Raw genomic sequence first — 23,739 nt, 5'->3', positions numbered from 1 at the left:
AGTCCCCACCAGGGAATAACGAGCATTAACTCCATGACTGTAGAAGGCTGATCAATCACTTTATTCTTACTACACTATATGATACTATTTCCTATACTATAGGATAAACCCATCGCCCTTGCCAGACAGTCACGACACACATGTGGATCCAATTGGTCAGTGAATCCAGAACACCATCACCAGTGTCCAATTAAGAAATCACCCTTTGGTAAACAAATCTCCATAACACATTCCTCATGCGCACAACAACAGCTGCAGCAAGTGAAGATAATAATTGTTTCTCATTCTTTTCTCTGAGCTTTCTCACAGCTTCTCAGGAAAATCCTAGGAGAGAGCTATGTCTCTCTCTCTTCAGAGGATATGTGATTACCACAGGTTTCAGACAGACAGTCTTACAGCTGAGGGAAGCCATAGCTGAGGTTTTGGGGCAGGAAGAGCTATAGTGCCAAAAGACAGCTATTGAGAGAACTTTGGTGCACTTAAATTGTTCTGTCTTCCCTTAATTTGGAGATTGGTCAACATACAGAATTGGAGCATAGCAGCAAACAATTCATATTATGCAGTTGCAGAGGCTCTAAGTGCAACACCCCATTTGATGGTTTAATGCCGCTCGCTGGGTTACGGAGTGTCCCCAGATGGCTGCATTAGAAGCAAGATAGCTCAGTTTGGATAAGAACTGCCTGTCCAAGCTCCGAGCAGTGCCTGGCCACCAGCCGCCTTAGTAAGCTTTAGTGATCACAGCTCTTGTGATATTCAGCTCATTAGTGATTTCAGCTCTTAGCTTGCTAGGGGCCGCGGGCCGCAGCAGGCATTCGGCTGATGCGGATAAAGAGAGGAGGAGAGGTGTATGAAATTCTGCAGCGATGTCTTTATCGGTCTTCTCAAGGACTCTTCTGCGAAGGGGTTCAGGGACGGCTCTTCTGATGAACTGGGCAGAAGCAGGGGTTTATATAGGGTAAAGGAGAATTGGGAATTGTCCAATGGTAAGGGTTAAAGGAAAGTGACCTATAAGTGGCCTTACAGAGAGATAAGCAAGGGTCTGAGAGCGGGAGAGAGGGGCTCCTAAGGTCCAGTCATCATGACTCAGCATTTCCTATTTTAGGCTGCCGAATGCCAGGGGAGGCTTGCAGGCCCTGTGCCTGCTACAATGGTTGAGGCAAAAATGCCTGTGACTTTAGTTCCCCTTCACTCCACAAAAGTGAAATCATATTAATGCACAGAAACAAAAACAAAAGGATCATTCCAGCAAGTCACAGTCTTGAAAAGGTCAACAAAATGAAATAAGTCTCGTCTTCATGCTAAACCCTGAAAGATTTCTAGGTTCTCCTGTCTGTGAATTGAAGCGTTGCTTCTGTCTGTGACTCTGCATTTGCAGATAAATGCTTCTAAAAGATGATTTCACTGTAATTCCTAAATCAAACAAACTGGGAAATCCACTGTTGTTTGTGTCAATATCTAACACTACACAGCATGTGTGAGTGCACAACTTTACTTTGCATGCTGGCATGAGCAATGGATCAGACTACAGAACAATTACCTTTACTCTAAAATTGTGCCTTCTATTATAGCGTCTCCAGTTTTAATGAAGATCAACTGTGACAAAGCTACATGGCATAATGGAAGTACCAGAGTGAAATTGCTTTTGAAAACAAAAAGCTGTTTGAAAAGTCACAAAAGGACTGGGGGAGCCATGAGTGAATTTTCTACCCTAACATTTTGGCATTACCCTGTGGAACCTAGTGCTAGCTGCAAGGAATGAAAAATTGCAGTTGACATGTACACCTGGCATTTGTCTCCATTAAAGATTAATGCAGGGTCTCTGTTCTCTTGGCTTAGTCTCCACCTGTCAGGTACTCTTTAGGAGAAAAGAGAGCAGGGAGAAACCAAAGAGATTTAGGCTTCCTTATTTTGAACAAGATTTTCCAGTGAAATCCATAGGCAAGTGTTATACCCGCATTCTTAAGGAAACAATTTCATTCTCGCCTTGCCTGTCTCCTCTCCTTCAAAGCTGCTGTTTCATTCACTTGTCTACTATGGGAATTTTCTGCCTGTCTTTTCATATCAGGAGCTTTAAATCAATGGTTATACTTGGCCCATCATTCCAAGATGATGGAAAGCCTGTGCCATAGCTGTGTTTTGATAAGAGAGAGCCCACTTCTGTGTCTCTGACACAGGAGGTAAAATGCTGCTGGAAGACAGTGCCTGAAGAATTTTTCTATCTGCTATTGGAACAGCAGCTCCTTGGTGGAGATTGAGTGAAGCAGGAAAGCTGGAAGGTGGTTTATCTGCATGTCTCAAAGGAACATCTCTCAGACTGCCAGCAGAGATCCTGGTATGGCTGTAAATGGTTCCAGATTCCCCACCTCCTCCTAACTCAGAGGATAACTCAGAGCTTTGTGCAGAAAGCTGGTTGGTTTTTTCTTGCATTGAACAGGAATGGCTGCAACTTAAGAAGGCAAAAAAATCACACCCCTAGCTTTTAAACACATTGATTTTAGAGGTTATCCATATCTTTCTGGCATGTTAGGTGCACCGACTCGATGTTTGCTTGTTGTGGCTCCCAGGAGCACCCCTCAACTCCTAGAATTGGAGGCACACTACAGCAGTAACCCAGCTCTGTAGTATTTTTGGGCAATTATCTCCACAATGTAAACCTGGGCCAAATTTTTCCAAGGGTGCTGGGGCATGCTATGGTTCTCTTCCATGGCTGAGTTACAGTTGTCCAATGAAAGGTGACAGTTTGCTGTTTTACCATGGTCATTGGAAATATCTTTGAAAGACAGCATAGAACACAATAAAAGAAATAACAGGACTTAAGTCAGGGCCAAGGCTGTTGCTGAATAGAAATCCAAGAATTGTTACAGCAACAGATGAAGGAGATTTTTTTTAACAAATTCATGTACCTTAGAACCCTAACATAGCTGTAACTGTGAGAAAGTCTAAATGGTACCTCTTAGTCTTGTGTGTGTTTGCTGTACTTGCACTCCGGGCTGACCAAAGCTGAGTGTGTCTGTATTGCTGCCATCGTAAGCCCAAGCTTTCAAGACTCAATGAGGATCCAAGCCTTGGATATATCAGCCCAGCCCATCATCTGCTCTAACTGGGACATAATTTTTGGAACACAGTCATTTGTTCTGGAGCCCAAGTGGACCAGGCTTCCATCTGCCCATGAGGTACTGTGGAGGCACAGCCTAGCTGAGTTTGCCTTATTTTACTGTCAGCAGCAGTGTTCTGAAGATCACAGAGATTTAAAGCACACTGCTTTAAATGAGAGATGACAGCTGCTGTGCCATCTCTCACCTGACACGGGGCATGTCTAATCCACTCACTAATAACACAATGTCAGCTGCATGAGCCTGGATTTCAACTAGCATTCCTGCCCCTTGTAATACTAAAATAGTAGCTACTACAAGAGTAGGAGTTTTCCTCACACACAGAAGTAGGAGAAGGGATTAGAAACATCCACAAACAAGGCGTAGATGAATACATGTTCCACTAGAAGCTAACCAGATATTTGACCTCAGGTTCATATTTCTGTAAACACGTATCTTGGCAACGTATCATTCAGTTTCTCAGTATGATGCAATAAAAGCCATTTCTCATTCATCTTGGCTGTCTTGTTGTGTTATGTTACAAATGATTACTGTTAATTCTTTCTTTAATTGTGCTTAGCATAATATATTTATCCAGTGATTTTAACTGTTGGACATAGCAAAATATGGTTGTTTTCTCTTCTGCTTCCTTCTGCTTCTCATTTGTGGATGCTGAAAGCAGCTGGACTTGTTCCATGTGAATGGAAATAATTATGGGCATGTACAACAAATTCATTAATCTCAAGAAGGTATCTCATATGCAGCTATGCTTGGAGTACTCTTCATTAATTATCTTCAACTTTCCGTCCTTACAAAATTCCTTTCTTTTAGTTTTCCGTCACAAACCTATTCTCTGAGAATCTACCTCCTTTCTCTTGCTAATGGGGTTTGCAAGCAAAATGTGTTTCAATTAAAATTGGCAATGATGACATATTTCCTAAACCAAAACGCCTGCCCCAGAGATTCTGGAGAAAAGGGAAGTCCTAAATCTTTCAAATGCAATTGGAGCAGTGGGACTATTTCATAAAATGTGAGCCCAAAAGAGAGCAATTTTGCTCAGTGTCATTGTCCCCTTTTTAAGTACATTTTTCCTGGGTTCCAAATGCAGAGCCCTCAGGGCACAAATACTTTATTTTGTAAAGTTTCATAGTCTGAAAATAATCCATGTATTTTCTGCTAGACTCACTTTTATTTTCCTCTTGGTTTTGCCTTTTTAATCCTTGAGTGCCGTTTGTCAGTCCTTTATCAGACTAGGAGTAAACCTTGTTCCCTTGGTGCCTAGAGGTTCTGCTTGCCCTTGAAGCCACTCCTGGATGATTCTGTTCAAATCTTACCCTCCAAGGCTCCCAAAGTGCTTGAGTAGGAATCCACATGAAAAACCAAGCACAAACCACGGTGCTGAAGTCAGGCAGCAACTATGAAGTGCACCATGATGGCTTTCAAAGAGGATAAGAACCGTGCATCCAGCACAGCAGCAGATGTGTTCAGGTCTTAGTACATACACAATAGTGTACATATTTCCATGCCCTTTCAACTATGAGCACAGGGACTTGTGTGCATAACCCTGTAGTACAGCTAATGAATTTCCTGAGGTACACAGATGGAAGATGCTCCTCCATCTTGAAATCAAGTCTGATAATGCCCTCACCACTGATATTGCCTTTTAAATATACTGGGTTTGATCATATCAGGGAATGTTTCCAGTTTATCCATATTCAATTTATGTTACTTTTGTTTCTTATTTACCCAAAATACACTCTGTGTGAAAAAATGAGATTTTTCATTTTTCTTAATGGAAGGAAGCTTTTGGGGATGTCTCAGCTCTTGTTCACTGTCATCTGCCAAACAGAATAATGAAAAAATACAAGGCAGTGCATACATTGCATCTACTGCAATTAGTCTTCTAATGCAGAGGATGTAAGGAAGAACACTGTCAGCAGGTAAAATGGACCCCATGGTAAATATTTAAAGAGTGCAAGGCTAGTCTGAAATACAAAAAAATACAAAATTAGCAATTTTTTCACTGTAGATTCTGGTTTTATGTATATATATTACTTAATTACATTGAGGAGGAACTGCAGTGAGACTGCATGGAGATGGAGTGTTGGGAGAAGCAACATAAATTTGGTATGGTAAGTTACGATTAAATCCTTACCCTAATTAGATTTTGCAAAGGTGCACTTCAGGCAGTAATTGGAATTATGGACGGTGAATGGCAGTAGAAACTTAAGAATCTATTTATCTTATAATGCACTGTAGACCTCTCTGCACAATTGTTGTGGTTCAAATCCAGCTGGAAATTAAGCACTATGCAGCTGCTTAACCGGGCAAAAAATGCAGCCACAACAAAAGTGACCTCAGTTAAGAACAGAGTTGTATCTTCTACTCAGTATTCAAGGGGTGTCTAGTATTTTATCTGAGTTCTTTCCCATTTTTCTATGAAGGGTTTGATGATGGGACAAAGAGCTTTCTGTTTGCTTTTGTGAATGGGCCTCCAATCTATGCACTGAACCTCATTAGATGGATAGTGCTTTCACAGGCATGACTGGGAATGTCTGGATTTTATGATCCAAAAGGTCCATCTGAGGTCTATAAAAGCAAAAAAACCCAAACCATAATCTACTATTTGCATATTCAGATGGATCTTCCCATCTTCTGTTTCCCAGATAAAATTTCTTGTATTTCCAATTTGTCACAATTAGGGCTGGTCAGAGTTATCTCAATTTTTAAATCGTTATAAATTGCTGATTAGAGTTGTTTTTAAAACCTCCCTTTTTTTTTTTTCTTTTTTCTTTTTTTTTTTTTTTTTTTTTTTTGTGAAATACTCCAGCAGTGGTTCTATCAATAACTATCAGCCCATAATGGAATTTTTACTTGAAAGAGAGACAGGCAAAATATTAGATGTAGACTGGAAAATCAGCAGAATTGAAGTGTGGTGGAGAGGGGCCTTACACTGTATGCAATGTGTTGCTAATGATTGGCCCAGGTACTTGCATGCAGACTATTTTGAGCTGTGTGTACATATAATCCCTATTCCTCCTAGTGCCCTGTATCAAACTGAAAAGCTGTGCTGTCTTAGGCTCATATGAATTGAAAACTCTCCCCAGCTTACAAACATTTGAGGATGTAAAAATTCTTGTTTGTTAGCAAACTTCAGCTGCCCTTTCCTGATCTCTAATCCTACCACAACTTACATGTCAGCGCAATGTTACTTTGATTTGAAAAACTTGTTTAGGAATTGAGGACTTTTTCTAGTGTAACAGTTCCAAAATTGGCATATATTAAAGAACTGTGTCAAAAACACATGGAAAAAAATTTCATCGTTTTGTTCTCAACATTTTGAACTATTCTTTTGTGAGTGGAGCTCCCTAGAAGGTCATAAATAAATTTCATAGAAACATCTGAGTTCTTCATTTAGTATTCTTTCTTTTCTTTCTATTCTTTCTTTTCTTTTCTTTCAATCCAAATAACAGATTTGATTCACAGACAAGAAAGTGGTTTTGGCATTAATTTCTAAATGAATCCTGAGGATGGCAAACTTTGTGTGTGTGCATAGATTCACAGTAGGAACTGGGGCAATAGACTGTCCTGTAAATGGTCCCTGGTTAAGTACCATTTTCTTTAAAATGTCCCTTCTTCTCCATAACTGGTGTCTTTGGATAGATAATATTTTGCAAGCAAGGAAAAAAATCAGCTGCTTCAGGAGGGACACACATTCATTTAATTGCTGTTATTGTATATTTCCATGTCAGCAAAGTACAATCTGCATTATTTTTCTACTGTCATAATATTCTTTCCAGTTCAACAGCATTCTTCAAAGTGAAAATCTCAGCTGTTTTCAGTTAGTCTCCCAGCTAGGAAGAAGATTTGAAATCAGTTGCGTCAGCAACTTGTTCTTGCTGGCATTGAGATTATATTTTCTTGCCCCTCCCTAAGTATCCTAATGCCTTTTTCTGTTCCCTGCCACAGCTCCACTCATGAACCAGCCATGCAAAATTAAAGATTCAAGGCTTTCTTGCAACAGGAGTGTCCTAGAAAAAGGAGAATGGGTATCTAAATAGCTATGTGCTAGCAACAAAAAATAATCCATTCTGATTATGGAGATCTTTGCACAAATTTGGTTATGGCAGGATTTTGCACTAACTGACATGGAGTGAAAAAGTTATGTAGGGACAAAAAGAGAGTAAGTAGTTGTTGATGTGGATGTAACAGAATTTGTTCAGTTTCTTCACTGACTTTAGGACTTGAGAGCATAGAACTTAATACTGTCCTAATTAGTATGCCAGGGGAAAGCAATTATTTAGATCTCTTTTTAGTATTCTGTAGAAGTGGTAAGTCCTGCCAGAGTGTCAGTTAGATCCATGGACCTCTCCAGGGAAGGAGGGGAGCTAGGGAAGCATGATGATTATTTAATGCATACAAATGCTGGATAAGAATAGTTATATCTAATGAAAATGCTGCGGGGGTGATAGCCACTGTTTTCATTTCTCTCCAATCGCAGATGATATGTCCTGTATTTTTCCTCTTTGTGCATGTCTTCTTTGGAGTTCTAAATGTACAATTAATGCAGCATAGAAATGTGCTCTAGCCATATTATTGAAAGTTCTCATGGCATTAACATTCAAAAATGAGTAGCAACTTGAAGTTGAGGCTATATAAAAGACTCTCTGTGAGGAACTCCATGACAATGCATTGAAATTTATTTCAATATTATTTTATTAGAGCTTTTTAATTACTATGGACAGATAAGCAGGTCTGTCCATTATCTTTGCAGAACATCTGTATTGATAGTGTCACTCAATTTCCAATGATTGCCACAGAATATTCTGTCCCTTTTAGGAGCTTAGTTTAAACTTATATACAAAAGCCAATCTTCTACAGGGCCCATTCTCTTCCACTGGGCTCCCAAGTCACAGCGGTTTTGCTCAGCTGGCTGACAGCCCTCCCTTAAGCAGTATAGCCAAAGAAAACAGAAAAAAAATCCCTCCTGGAGCACGTCCATAATAGCAAGTTCTGAATGCATGCATGGTAGACAGAACAATAGTCATCTTTTTTGTTTTAAGATAATCCTGCTGTTTATAAAATGTGAGACAAGCTCATTTTGTAATGCAAAACTGTACTTACAATTATTTACAGGTACTTCTGTGGGTTAGGTTTTCTTTTTTTTTTTTTTTTTTTTTTTAATCCATAACATGAAGCCCAGCAATTTATTTCAAAGCGTAACTTTGCTTCTAAGTGGGATATTTGTAGCTATGATAAGGGATGAAAGAAGAAGATATATTCTAGTTTACCCATCCTCTTCAAAAAAATTAAGTATCAAGTTCTAACACTGAATTTGAAGTAGCAACAGCTTTCTTGTAATGCTACAGAACTCACCAAAGCCTTACATGTAACGTTCCTGGTTTGGAGTGATATCCAGATTTATACATTTCAAGCAGGAGTGATATTTTTTGTGGATAAGCTAAGCAAATAATTATTTATGGATATCATTTATGCTACACTGTTCTGAGTTTTATCTGTGGGAGAACCCATTATGTGTGGGAGAACCCACACATAATGAAACAATTAAGAAAGTCAGGGTTTGCTGTAGCACCACAAGAAATACCCATTTCAGTTCATAATGAGATTTTTAAAGTACTGCTGAGAAGATTTCTGATATCTATATTGGCTGCAAACAAGTTTTTGTCCTTGAGTTATCTTGACTTCATTTAGTTCAGTTCAGTTCAGTGTTTGTATTATACCTCCACAGCTCTCCAAATCTTACATAGAAAAGGGACATTAAGATCCATTGCACTCTCTCTTCTTTGCAGGTCAAGGCAGTATTGTTCCTTAAATTGCATTTTTATGGCATTTGACTGGCCTTGGTAGGCAAAGCCATAAGCTTGGTAAGCTTTGTTTGGCTGATTTTTTAAAAGGGCAGCTGCAGAAAAGGAGCCACACAGAATGGAGATGAGAAGGCTTCCAATTTTGGAAGCTGATAAAATTGGGTTTTGGTATTCATGCCAAAATGTGGCAGGAGTGTCTTGAAAAAGTGCGTTGGGGATGACTCCTGCTGATAAGTGTAGAATTGCAAGTACAGATGTCCACTTGTGGCTTCAGGGCATGAAAACACAAGTACTTTATGAAAATCAAGTTTATGACCTTAAGGTTTTGCAGTTGTGCACTGTGAGAAATGAACAACCTTTTAGGATGCTGGTACAAAAGTGAGAGAATACTAGATTGAATGCTTAGATGCATCTGTTCAGGTTTTTTCTCTTGAACTCTGAGTCTTAGATACTATTCATACAGTTGAAAAAAAATGCAAGATATTGTTCTTCTAATTTTAAAATTAAAACAGATTTTGGGGTTTACATGGAATATTGTAAGATTTAATTTTTGTCTGCTGACCAAAGAGAAGTGTTTTATCTGTGGGAAAAGTTAGGAATTGCATAGCCAGCAGTGGAGTGGTGGGAAACTGGATTTATGCAACTGAAAATACCCTTATTTCTAATTCTAGTGCAGTTATTAACAAAATATTAAAAACTAAGATAATTTAGAATTTACCAGAAATAACTAATATGATAAGTGTACTGCTCAAATATCTGTTTATAAAAGCTTTTCTACAGCTTTTCTAGCTGTAGTCTGTGGTCTTACAAATAAGTTGCAGTTCAATGGGGAAATGGCACAGTTGTTAAAAATAAGAGGTAACAAATGTAAGCATTTCTATAAGTGACATTAGATGGTTTACCATGATATATGACTCAAAAAATTGGACAGTTGCTGGTAAGACTGTCTTTACCTGAAATTCCCTTCTTTCACTATGTTTTTTATTATTATCATTATCATAATTTTGATCTTATGAGCTAATTTTGAAATATTAGCAATACTCTCCATGCTGCCCTCCAACTTTTAAAGCCACAGCCCCTTCACTGAAATGTTAACTATTGGCATCTTTCATGCAACTCTTCTATTTTACAGTCTCATCCTGTCTTTAAAAACTTTTTCTCCTGGATTTATACATCCTTTGTCTCCCTCTTCTGTGTAAATCAAGTGCCCCTGTAGGTCTTCATGGTCACCTTGCAGTTCTTTGATAAGCACTAGGAACAGGAAAAACACTTAAAATACTATTTAAAGTCATCACTTATGGCATGTGAGGTAGTGCTTCTTGAAGTAAGCAGGGCTGCTCATGGTTGAGAGTTCCAGTCTCTCCACAAAATCCTCCATTCCTTTCCAAGGAATGCACTCCACAGCTGAAATCCCTCTGCAACTGAAGCAGTTACAGACAATGGGTTCCTCATACTGAGGTAACTGTCCTTGTGCTTACACACAGCATATGTGAAGTAGTGTCACTTATTTTGAGTTTCTGTCATCTGGAGAATCCTTGATGCACGTTTGCTGAGTTCCTTTGTTTTGCCTTTTTCTTTGGCAAAAAGGGATTGGCTTCTGAGAACAGGATTCACACCAGTCTGTTAGCACAGCACAGCATTCCATATGGCCACACATTCCTCCTTACTGTTTACAAAGGGTGCCACAAATGAGTTGATGTGCTCATCCACCTCCTCTGAAATACTGAGAAGAGAAGCGTTCACAAAGGCAGGAAGGGCAGGTGATAGGGCTCCATGATGTGCAGCTTCTGGGAAAGGGGTTGGAGTAGGGGCTAAGGGTGAAATGAGAACTTGAAATAGAGATATTGTCACAAATCCAAACCTCAGCACTGTATGGGCTGCTATGAAGGAAATCAACTCCATCTCAGCTAGACAGAGTACACACACCAGGAATGTTCAGTTCACAAAGAAAATACCTCATTCCCCAAACCTTGAGGCTATGTTCAGCCAGCTCTACAAACATCCCTGTGAGATCCCAAACCAAATTGTCAGTTTTCTGCAGCATGTAGGGCTGGACATTTTCTGCAGGACAAATTCTGCCCTAATTGGTGACACCTGTACAAAGACACTTGACAGCGGGGTTTGGGTGGGACTGATTTCCTCCTGATGTTTACTTAGGTCATGAATGAGCAAACAGCAACAGTATCTTTCCCTCTGTAGTGTGGTCTCAGTTAATTGGCAAGCTAGGAAGAAAATAGGGAGAAATTTCTAGTCATGGCAGTCTGCTACAATGATCATTAACAGTATATGGATCTGTACAATAAAAAGAAAGACCTTAATGCGGCTCTTCAGAGAGGCACTCTACTTGGAATACTTTTTTCTCTGTCTACACAAGATACCCTGCGTAAAGAAGGACAAAAATACTAAACACATGTAAGCTTGTGAACGGGAATTTGCTGGCTGCAGTTAAACATATAAGTCAGACTTGAAAATAAACCATTTAAAAAATAATCCTATGCAGAAGGCCAAAAAAAAAAGGAGAGCAACCACTGTGAGAGCCAATAATTTGCCAATTGTTGATATACCTGAACACCTGCTATATCCTGTGAGTTTCCTGGGCTTCCATCAAACCTGCCTTCCATGTGGGGCTTTTCTCCACTAGACTTCAGTGTAAGGGACCAGAAACAGGGGCTACTTAACATGAGTGCTGCTGGCTGTGTGTAGAAGGGTGCTCTGTACTTTTTCTTCCCCATTATTTGAAAGAGAGCAAGCACTAGCTAATATCCTGGAGCTCTTCCTTCAATTAATTACTAGTCATTTTAATAAAAGAACATCCTTGAGCAGGAAAGAGAACAGGGTTGTGAAAACCACATTTGTTCCAGTGACTTACAATGAGCTTTTTTTTACCTTCTTTTTTTTTTTTTTTTTTAAAGTTATCAATACAGCACCAGTAGCTTCATTATACCTCAATGTCAAGCTTTTCTCAATTCCACTGCTTTCTCTAACTCTTGAGGGTGGTGTTTGTACAGGGCAGGATGAACAATGTAACTCATATGATTAATTCTCTTCTTACATGCTTCAGTGTGTCCACTGCAGAGGAATCAGGCAAGGCTGGAGGGAGTGCAAACCAAAGCCAAGTGCTGATTGATCTCTGTTGCCTCTTTTTCTGCTTTTGTCTCATGCTCTACAGGTATTCAGCTGTGTCTCAGCATCTCCTTAACTTCTCCAAAGCCAAAGGTAAGCCGGCATCAAGAACAGTATTGCTTTTCTTTCTTCACCTGTAACTGTATTATATAGCTCTGTCTAAACACATATTATTGAAGTCATATCCCTGGCATGTTACTGTTCAGGGAAATGCCTCCTCCAGGCTGCAGTGGACTTGTGCCTATTGCTGCAAAAATCCTCTGAGCTGGGAAAAAAAAATGTAGGGGCTGGATGGGAGTTCAAAGGCGAGGTGACTTTTCAGAAGAAACAGAACACTATGATTACAGTCTAGAAAGTGAATAATTTGAGGTTAGTTCTCTGTATATTCTTCTGATGGTGCTTGAAACCATATTTGTGTGAGGAGGTGTGAAAAATGATTGCTCTTTCTCTGGGATGGAAATGTGGTTTATTGAGGGAATTATGTGTCAGAAATTTCCATTGTAACAGCACCAATAAGGGGTGGGGTGAAGAGATTCTTTGAGTTTCGTGGGGGTTTTGTTTTCCTTTGATCCCTTCTAAACAGTATGGGCTGATTTATTTGTCCAAACTGATATCAGTGATATTCTATTTACCTACAGGAAAAGTGCAGTTGAAGCTGGCACAGGTATAAAAAAAGTATTTCTATTTTAAGCACCTGTCCATCAAGTGTCTTATCATAAATTCATTTCAAGTAGAGAGATCACTAAGTGACACCTTTTCATCATTATCAAATTAGATTTGGACAAAAGATGTTGACATAAGTCTCACTGACTTTGCCATCACTTGTGAAGCATAAACCTTTCCTATCTCTGCACATAAGTTAAGACCACAGTTATGGTCTGAAATAGAAAATATTTTGCTTTTATAAAAAATAATCTGAAGGTTGGGATGTCAGCTGCTCTTCTGTTTGTGAGAAATCTGCTTATCAATCACCTGGAGAAAATAGTTAAAGTGGCTCTTGCAGAATGCTGATACTGATCTATGGTGTCTTTTAGAAGTGCTTTTTAAAAAGGCTGGTAAGCCTGACTAGTCTATAGATGAGCAAATAGTATTGTGCAGGATTCTTTCTTCACCTCAGAAAAGTTTTTTGACAAAATTATGATGGGACTGTACATAATAACACTTGAACTACAGAGGAAACTATAATTTCTTAAATAGGACATGGGGATTACAAATGGCAGTCCAGAATAATGAGCAGGGATTAGCTAATTAAATTTTACCTGTGCACGCTATATTCCATCTCTTGTTCCTGTTTTAGTTAGAAGACTCAGACATGGGTGAGTTGCTTTAAATTAAAATAAAAACTATAGTGCTCTCATCTTCAAATTCAATTAAAAGTAATTACCATTTTTTGAAAACTTTTTCAAGGCAGGGAATTGCAGGATTACACTTCTGCATGTTCTCACAAGTTCCTTTCTCTTGGCATGCAAGCAAGTTGCCAGTCATCGTAGAAAATGTTTTGGCAGTCCCTTCCTGACACTTCTGTGTGGGAGGTGTAAGAAGAAATAGGGAGTTTGCTCTTTGCTGCAACCATTCTTTCAAGAAGTGAGATTTTTGAGGTGGAGTTGCTTCCTGAGAGCTAAGCAATGGGGGCTGCCAAAGATTTCCAAAGGGGAGAATAGCAAGAGTTATAAAATGGCCTTTAAACATAATATTTGTTTAAAACTTTTACTACACGAGCGATAGCCTGTTGTAAACAGACTTATGTGCTGTGTATGATCCTTCTTCCACCCAACTCCAGCCAACTTGTCCAACTTTAGAATCCAAATTCTGTGCTTCAGATGCTTTCAGGGAGGCTTTCCTGACTTGTGCTAAGAGCCCTTTGGGTTGACTGACTTGTACTGGGAGCCCTGGGGTACATCAGGGAAGCCAGGAGCAGAAAGGAGTGATGCCCCAATCACAGCTGTCTCCTCCTTGATGGCACCTACAAGCCTTGGTAAGACAGGTTTCTTTGGACTCTGCACAAACTCTGCAAGGTCAAATGAAGAGTGGATGGTCCCTACTTCCTCTGACCTCGTGGGGCCTCCCAGCTGTGTCTGGACTGCCTCTCCAGAGCCCCATCTGGCTCCATCCTCTACTGTCCAGGCCAGTGGTGACATACACCAGGTGACAAACACCCTACTCCTTGTTTAAAAAACACAACTGCAATTTGACCCTACCCCAGTCTTCTCTGGGGCTGTTATGATGCCTTTTTCTGCTTCATGTCAGGCCTGCAAATAAGCAAAACCTCACAGCCCTTCCCCGTGTACATGATGGTTCCACCATCAAGTACACTTTGGGGTGATGCCACTTCCCAATTTTAGAGTTACTCTGTGCAGGGCTGGAATCAGTCAAGTCCAGTCAGAAGCTGGACTTGATTATCCTTTTAGATGCCTTCCAGCTCAGGATATCCTGTAATTCTATGATTTCTTCTTGCTTCCTCCTACCAGGAAGGGAGATCTTTACAGTAACAGCCACGGCCATGTGTGTAATCCCAGAGCATGCATGACCTGAGCCCTTTTTGGATCAAGCCTGGAGTCTCCTGTGTGGTGTCTTTTCAGCAGGCTTGTTTCCTTACATTAACCCTACCTAATAAAGGAAGCAGCACAATTGAAGGAACCGTGGGTTTTGGGCTGTAAAATCCCCCTGGCTAGTTTGGGATTTAAGCCAGCACAGATCCTACATGGACAAAGTAAAGGACGAGAAGCGCTCTTTCTCCACGTGGTTCTGATGTCCTCTTTTATTAGCTGGAAAGGGACATCTGCATTGTAGAGCATCCAGGTGAAAAAAGAGACTGAATTCCAATCCCAAGGGACATTTACACCCGCGGAATGGGAGGCAAGGGCAGAAGGCCGCAGCCAATGGGACACCAGTGAGGAGGGGCGAAGGGAGGGACTACAAGGGACAGACCACCTAGGGAAAGGGGAACCGCCCATGCGTCACAACACCCAGTGCAGCATCCGAATAACTATCTAGTGCATCACAACACACAGTGACACACTGTTATCATGGCTTGTGTAATGGTAAATACTCTGCTGTGTGACTAAATCACCTGGTCTTCCCCATGATAGCCTTAAGCCAAAAAAAAAGTCTCAAGAGGGAGAAGAAAAGATGTCTTTCCAAGGAACAGCGTACAAAACTTATAAGTTATTTCCTGGGAAAGAATGCTCTGTGTGCGAGATTTTTAAAGTGTGAAGGTTTTAAAGGCATGGGGATGAAAAAGGTCGTAGTCCAAAATCCAGACATTTTATTTTTTGAAAGCAAAATATTTTCCAATCCTTTTGCTTAATTAATTAATTTTTCCTACTTTTTCCTACTTTCTGTGTCTTGAGGCCACATGAGTTTCCAATTCCCAGACAAGAGGATCAGAATCACAGTGTTTTGTGTGACCCCCATTCCCCTCCACCTGCACATGGCACATTTCATCTTTTCTCCTTGCTGCCCTCCTGCTCACTGCACCTTTTTGCATGAGCTGCATGGACACTTGGCTGTTATCTCACAATCACTTGCCCCACAAACCACTGAATGAAAGGATTCATCTGCAGCATCCAAAAACAGAACATTGGCACAAATATTCATAAAAGTCCTTGCAAGGAAATGCAAGAAAATTTGAAACTAAAAGTCTATTTAAATTCTATTGAAACTAAATCTAAAAGATCACTTTGTGCTTCCACTTCACTATTTTCAGCTGCCTCATGCAGACACTTCACCTCCTCACCTGTTCTATGCTTCTTTGTGCCCAGCTCCAGGCTACATCTGCCAGACGTGAGCTCTTCCCAGCCAAACTCACTCACTCCCATGGATGCTCTGCTCTCCTGGAAGGAGGCAAACTTATTTTTCGATTCAGTTTTTACTCTCCCAAGCCAAATCTCTTTCCAATGTATTCAGGATTATGTGTTTCTACTAAATAAAGACTTGCTTTCCTTTTTGGAGGAGAAGCTCAGGGAGTATTTCTGTTACAAAATATGACCCATATTTGGGGTTTAACTATGTTATTTAACTGTTTCTACACTTACCAAGGAGTTACACCTTCATTTTTCTCTGTTCTTTTCCCAAACATACCAACATTAACCTCTGAATGTGAAATGTGTTTATCTGCCAAAGTTTCTAGTGGATATCAGCTCAAAAATTGACTAAAACACTTGTCCAAACCACTAAATCAGAAAAATACATGCAGTTCATTACTAACTCCTGTCACTAGGCGTGATGGTAATCAATTGATTTAGGCTGATTTGAGGAGTGTTTTGGGCTTTACGGAAGGTGTTGAGACCCGGGCTTTATACAATGATGTGTTGAATGACTTCCTGGACTGATGTCATCTTGCAAGAAGAAATTCTTGAGTCATCCCATGTAGTTCTGAGGCTCCTTTTGGAAGAATCTCTTTCTCTCACCATTATGACAGTACTATGCAGAGGAAGAAAAAGTCAGTAAATTTAATTGAAACAATCTGGAGCTTTGTGGGACAAAATGAAACTCTGTCCAGAAGCTGTAGCCTATAGAATCACTGGTAGTAGCTGTAGTTTCAATAAGGCTGTTTCAATAAGCCATTTTGCAGATTTAAATCTCAAATTAAATTTCATATCCTTTTGACTAACCTGATCTCCTTTGAATGTGCTTAAAGAAAGTATTTCCTCTGTAAGTGCCAAGGCCACAAGGTTGAGGGTTAGTGGTAAAAAGCATCTCTACTAGAACATGGAAGGGAATTCAGGGAATTCAGATGTTTATCTATGCAAAAGTAAGTCCTCTCTTCATTCAACTTTCAACTGGAATTCAAGTGACATGTATATCCATGCATGAATATTTGTGGGCTGAAAATTTTAATTGTTCTTCTGCTGGTCAATAAGGTGAGTGCCCAGCAGGACCTGTGCTCATTTCTCCGAAAAGCAAAGACAACACAACAGGATCTGCTGTAAAAATTGCAGCTTGGCATTCAAGATTAAATACGATTTTGTAGGTTCTAAGAAATGTAATATTAAAAAAATGTAAAAAAGCTGTAAAATTAAAATAAATACATTAACCTAACTGAAAAAAAATCACAACACTTATTTTCTTATTTTCTTCAAATTACTCAAGCCTTCTTCAATGACATTGAGCCCAGGTAAGAGACAAAAATGAAAAACTGAGTTTCACTCTCAAAGGAGACACTGCTAGCATATTATTATATCTGTCTGTTGTAGGGATTGTTCTATTCTACCTGTGCAATCTTTGCATGGATTCATCACCCTCCAATGTGTCTGCTGATGAAGTACCTGTACAACTGCTATCGTTAATTATTTCTGGAGACACTGCCATTCCAAATTAGAAGGACATCCATACATGCTGGAAAAGCCTCAGGCCTCATTATCACCTTGTAATTCGATAACATTTTCCAGCATTTTTGGAAATCCATTTCTCCAGTTCTCACTGTGAATTGTTATGCCATCTTGACAGCCAACTTTTCTGGGTTTGAAAAAAAAAACTGTGGTATATATTTACTTGCATTAATGCAAGCTTGGAGATCTCTAAAGCCTGCAGTTTAGCAATCTCTTATTGGTCCATTCCATTTAGCTTCCAATCTAGGCAGTGGGGAAAAGAAGAAAATTAATCAGGCATATATCCATATGTTTAGATATATCTATATAGCCTGTCCTTGAGGAGACTTTCTACAAAACTGTTGTTTAGTCACAAGTTAATAACAATCCTGTCACAAGATAATGAGACAGAAACACAATCCATTATTTGCATTGGACATCATGATTGGTAGGGCTGTTGCACATCGAGTGATCTTGTACTAGAAAGGTAATGAATTCACTTCTGTCCTCTTCAGTGCTGTGAGCCATTTTCTGTGAGCCTGAAACACACACGTTTCAGGATGTCCAGTTTTAGGGGGTGGTAAGATCAACACTAAATTGATTGAGTCCTGATGCTGCAAGACTTGTACGAGAAGACATATCACTTGCACCAGGGTCAAATGCAAAGGACAGATTCAGTCTTTGCTAGCCAATTTATTGACACAGATGAGCTACTTTCAATCCTTGCTCAGAACCAGAACTGACAATTTCAAAACATTTCTCTGAGAGTTTCCATTCTGGACATCTGGATATTAACAGCAGTCTCAAGCTAGCAGATTTCAGGGCAGATTAGCTCAGTTTGAAAAAGATTCAGAGAAAACTTGGCTTGCCCAGGCTGTCTTCTAATCAAGTGGCTACAATGCATGTAGACTGCATGTGATGCAGTCTTCTGCTGTGTTAAGCTCTATTAACTCATTAATAGTTCTTTCAGAAGCTCATTTTAGGAGAGTGTGAGTAAATTTTCAGCATGCATTGGTAACTGCCCCTCCATTTCCAGCATGCGATTTTACATGTTAGTTAAGAACTGAAAAGATTCTGTCAAATAACATCCTGTCCTCAGTTGTCACTGCTCTCACTAATAACGTAGCTTCAAAGTTTTCACTGCGGGAAAGAGAGGTCCATCTGATGAGCAATTCTCTCAAAATCCTTCAGCTTCCTTTTCTGGTTTCAGACTAGCATGCCTGAATTACAAAAACTATAATTTCAAGAGAAGGGACTTTTTCGTAATTCTCTTATTTGGTAATTGCTGCTGCATATGCTGTTCATGATACAATTGACTTGACAGATCAAGGTAACCTAGACATTTTAGTGAGGCACAGAGTAATCTTTGGTTGCTATAAACAGTACCTGTAGTTGTACTTGGGCTAGATGTCCTCTGGTAATTATTAAGAGAATGAAAATAGATTTTAGATTGGGGCAGAGAAGATGAGAAAGGAGTATTAAACTGTGTAATCCTGAATAATGAAAAGGGGGATTATATTCTTATTTGTAGAAAAATTATTTCTGTTTTCCACAAAGTATAATATTGAATTGTTTGTACACTTAGCAAAAGGTATTTGTTTCAAATGGCTTATGAATAAAAGCGTGGGGGTTTTAATTTTTTTTTCCTCTTAAGTTCACTATTTACATATTTTAAATAGACTCTTCCTCGTTACTGCAAGTCCTCTAAATTAAAAACCAAAAGTCAACACATGTAGCTTTGCTATAATGTTGCTTTATGAAGTACCGTAGGAAAATTTGGACTGCATCCTGCCCACAGTTTAATGTGGGGCTGTATTGGTCCCAGACCATCAGGAAGCTTGTGGTAGATCTTTCAGCAGTAAGCCTCCACAGCAAGGGTAGCACCATAAATATTTCAACAGAAACACCAAGAGGAAGCAGCACTTTATAGTTCTCAGTGCTGTGTTCAACTAAAGCCAGTTTGAAGTTACAAATAATATATTTTTTAAGTATCTCTTCTAAATAACTACAAAATCAGTTGTTTTTCAGGGCTAAGCAGCCACCACCACCATCCATGGTTTTATTTTTAGTCACTTTCTTTCTGTGGTTGATTTCTTTCCCTTAGATAGTCCTACCTTCATTTTGAAGATATCACAATAACTGCCTTCTCATTGCACCTTGCACAGTCCAGCCTCGCATTTATGATAATATCATAATTACCAGCAGTTGTAAGGATGTTTTATAAGCCTTCCTTGAGTGAGCTCCCTGCTGCACAGCAGCTTTCAATCACAAGCAGGACATAGTTGAATTATTCAGACAGGATTTCACATACTTATTCAGTTCTGCCACGTAGGCAGTGACTGGCATGAAATCACCTTAGCAGTGGCTGCTATGACCAGGAATAAGGAGGTGAATAGGAAGTGTAATTCCAAGCTGACTATCCTGTAATGCCTCATAGAGAAAGAAGCTTTTAGGAGTTGACCCTGGAGGGCTGAAATTCATCTGTCTGTCCTTCTTCCCTCCCTATCCCTGTCTGGATTGACATTGGCATAGGGAAAGCTTGCTCCCCTTGAGAGGTGGTGGTTAAATTTGCATTACAAGTCTCAATGAGTACTCGTTCTATCTCTAAGCCAGTCAGCTGCAGCTCTCAGCCTGCCTAGTGCTGCAGTGGGATGTGGCTTGGGCTCAAAGGGAGCAGATGTTTGCTGTGTTGTCTTACGTTGATCACCTTTACAGATAATCCAGCTTGTTACCACTCATCTCTCATAGAAGGAATTGCTCCTCTTTTTAGCAGCTGGTGGAAAGTAGTCTCTGCAGGTTTGGAATTCATCTCTCTTCAACAGTTTTTGAGGCAGAATAGTAATTACTGATGTTTCTTTACTTAACATAATAGTCACATACAAAGACTGCTTATTTCCTGGCTGAACTTTTTGATTTTTGGATAACTTTCTAAGTTTATATTTTAACTACTGAGCTCATGTTCTCCTATGGATGATGCAAAACACTAACAAATTATTTCACACTCTACATGAAGTGGTTGTGGCAACGCACCTGCCTCAGGTAGGTGGTTTGTATACTTAATCAGCCAACATAAATTGCTTTGAACACAGCTCACTCTTGCTGGCAGCCAGCAGCAGGTGTAGATTAGATGAGTATTTTGTCTCAGCTGTTCTGGTTTAAATTAAGACAACAGAAGATCAAATGTAAAGCAAGGCACAACATTAGTGTGATGTAAGCTCGAAAGGTTTATGCGTTAAAGTTATCTGGGACCAGGTTCAATCACATGAACTACAGCAGTGATGAAGTAGTGCATAGAACTTTCATTGAATACCAGTTATCACTGTTCTGTTTAAAGAAACAATTTCAGGTCATAAAATAAGTGGGTTTTGCTCATTACCTCTACATACTTACCTGCTGAGCTTATAGAAAACTGTATCTTAATACTTATCCCACATTCGACATTTGTAATGTAGGTTATATATAGGTTACTTGGATTCTACAGCTTCTTCTATTCACTGTGTTCAGAATGACTTGCTTTTCTCATTAAAAGAAAGCTATGGACTATTAATCATTTTCTTCAATTATTATTGAAATGGCAGGTTTTCTTACTTCTCCTGTCATGTCTGACTATAGTGAATCCCTTCTTTGTTTCCCTAACAAAGCAAGGCTCCTACAACCATGCTGTCTCCACAGGTACATGTTTATCCCTTATGTCTAGCCACAGTAATTTTTTAACTTGTGGGTTGTTTTCAATTCAATTTGACAGAGTAGGAAAGATTGCAAAGGCAGTTTGATTCTTCTAAGATTGGGAAAATTAGGGATACAAGAAGGTGGGGAAATAGGCAAGTGCTCTGAGGAAGGATTTACAGCATGACTGACTTGCCACTCCCATGGGAGGGACACCCTGTAAGGACCTTGCCTGGCAAAAAGCTGCTGCTGGAGATATATATCAACCATGAGATACCTGGAAATCCTGATTTCTGTCATTCTATTGATTTTAGTCACCGTGTTCACATGAGTCAGAAATAGTTGGAAAATCAGGCTGCCTGGTAGATGTTCTGCATCCATGAAGTTAACATCTATACAGAGACAAACCTGACTCTAGCTTCCTGCAACTCCCCTTCCTCTCTGCTTGTTCCCCCTCTCTCAGAGGAAGTCTGTTCTCTCTAGCCTCAGGGAGTTCTGGTATTTGTGTGGCTTAGGGGCTTTTTTCCTCAAAAAACTTGCAGAATTCAGAAAATAGTAATAAATACTGCTCTCCATTGCACCAGAAGCAAAATGCCCTGAGATCTGTAATTCCACTCCCATGATCAGCACAGATGTACTTGAAGTTCTCTTTAGCTTAACACTATTCTTTGGTTTTGTCATTGCTAAGGTATTGCATGTGTAGAAAAAGCTGTGCTGTGTAGAAAAAGGAAAGGAGCTAAAACCTGTAGGTGGAAACATAAAGATGTGTTGGAAAAGTCATCAGAAAAGGGTCCAGCTTTACTTGTGTTAAAGTGCTGAAACAATATGTGAAGATAAACAGGGGGAGCAAATTCACAAGGTAAATATTTTCCCCAGTTATTAATAAATGCAGATGAAGGTGTTTAATATTCAAATGCTGTGAAAACCATTTGCTCATTGTCATGAGTGGCATGTATTTGATAACACAAAATAAGCACCTTATCCTCCACCGCTACTCATGCATGCACAATTCTACCCATTTAATTCAGCAAGACTAATTATCTGAATTACTGACATTAGCTTGAAGCTATGGATTCGCAGATTGAGTATTGAGTCTCTGGCTTTCAGAACAACTCCTTTAAAGCAATTAGTCATGTCTAAGTACAACAGATCTGTCAAATTGCATACCCTGGCATTGTCTGATGTTTTGGCTGCAAAGCCAGCCTTGTGCAAGACTGTCCTCGTGGCAATAGACAGTGGTTATCCTAATTTTATGGCTCTGACAACCCTAAAATGACTCATAAGGGTTAGGCAGTTACCTCACTAGCTGATAGCAGATAGTAGCTGATAGCACTTCACTTTGCCTTCCACCTCACTAATGGATTTTGTTATCCCCACTCCAGGGATGTCTACTGTCCATCTGCAAACCAGCTCCTGAACTACCCCCATTTTGGTTTAACTTGACATGCAGGCATGAAAACTGCAGTTAACGCACAGAGAGATCACAAACCTCTGCCTTGACAGAAATGACATCAATTAGAGAGATAGGCAGAAAATAGCAGTACTTCAGGAACTGGCTCACAAATTGTGTGGGCATCAATGCCTGCAGAGTTGCAACTTCTCTGGGACCAGCAAGATGCTCAGCTAGAGCAGGTGCACCCTTGGATTTTTAATGCATATCCACTTAAAAGGCAATGCTTATCCTTACAGTCCTGCATTTTGCTATAAATTGAAGAGTTTCAGTAACTCCATCATGTCTGTGCTGCTACTGAGGAAATACTGGAATTTTTAGGGTCTGGAGCCCTAGCTTGTCCAAGGTTGACCAGTGCAGAGAAGGCAGGCAGCAGGGACAGGCCATAACTGTGTTTAACCAGTGAGGTCTTCAGTCTATACATCACTTGTCACCCCATATCTTTGAATGAACTGTTCATAATTAAGTGGTGTGACTAAAGATGTGAAATCATACATGGCAAATACTGAACTTGCACCTCATTTATCTCTTTCAAGTGTTTAATGAATTTTCAGCTACAGCTAATGAATAATGGCAATTTCAGGCTCATTGTCCTATGCAGAGAAATTAATAATGGCCTAAGGATAGTTCATACTTCATACCTAGAAGCATGGTAGAGATTGCCAAAAAGCCAGAATGTGGATTTCTTTCTAGAAGAGCCAACATTATCTTCAATTTTTTTCCAGTTAGTGTATAGTGCATATTCACAAAGAATCCTGAAAGCACAGGAAGAAACTGCTCTTTGGGGATAAAAAGCAAGCAAAAATTTCCTTCCTTCACCTACCCTGCCATTAGGCTACCATACACTTTGTTTTCCTCAACAGGTCATCTTTATTCATGCAGAAATTTTGGCCAAGTTTGAAAAAGCTTTTAATTGTTAGCATTATATTAATAACATATAAAAGAAACATGGAAGCCTCATTCTCTTGTCAAAGATGTTCTGAAATAAGATACATTAATTAATAGGAACCAGGAAACTTCCAAGCTCAAGAACATAAAGAACATTTGTCACCACCATTTTCTTTAGAGGAAAGGAGCCATCAATGTTTCTACTATTTCCTATTTCTGTGGAGTAAGAAAAAACAACTCACAGTAATAGCTGTGAGTTTGCTTCGTTTTGGCATTCAAGACCAAGTACAGAAGATTAAATGAGGAATGTGTACTACAACACCTACAACTAGTACTTGAAAAAATGGAAATGCACTTGAACTACAGAGGTACACCTGAAGCAAATG

This window comes from Motacilla alba, chromosome 1 (genome assembly GCF_015832195.1).
Source record: "Motacilla alba alba isolate MOTALB_02 chromosome 1, Motacilla_alba_V1.0_pri, whole genome shotgun sequence".
Taxonomy (NCBI): Eukaryota; Metazoa; Chordata; class Aves; order Passeriformes; family Motacillidae; genus Motacilla; species Motacilla alba.
Note: the sequence above shows the minus strand (reverse complement) of the source record.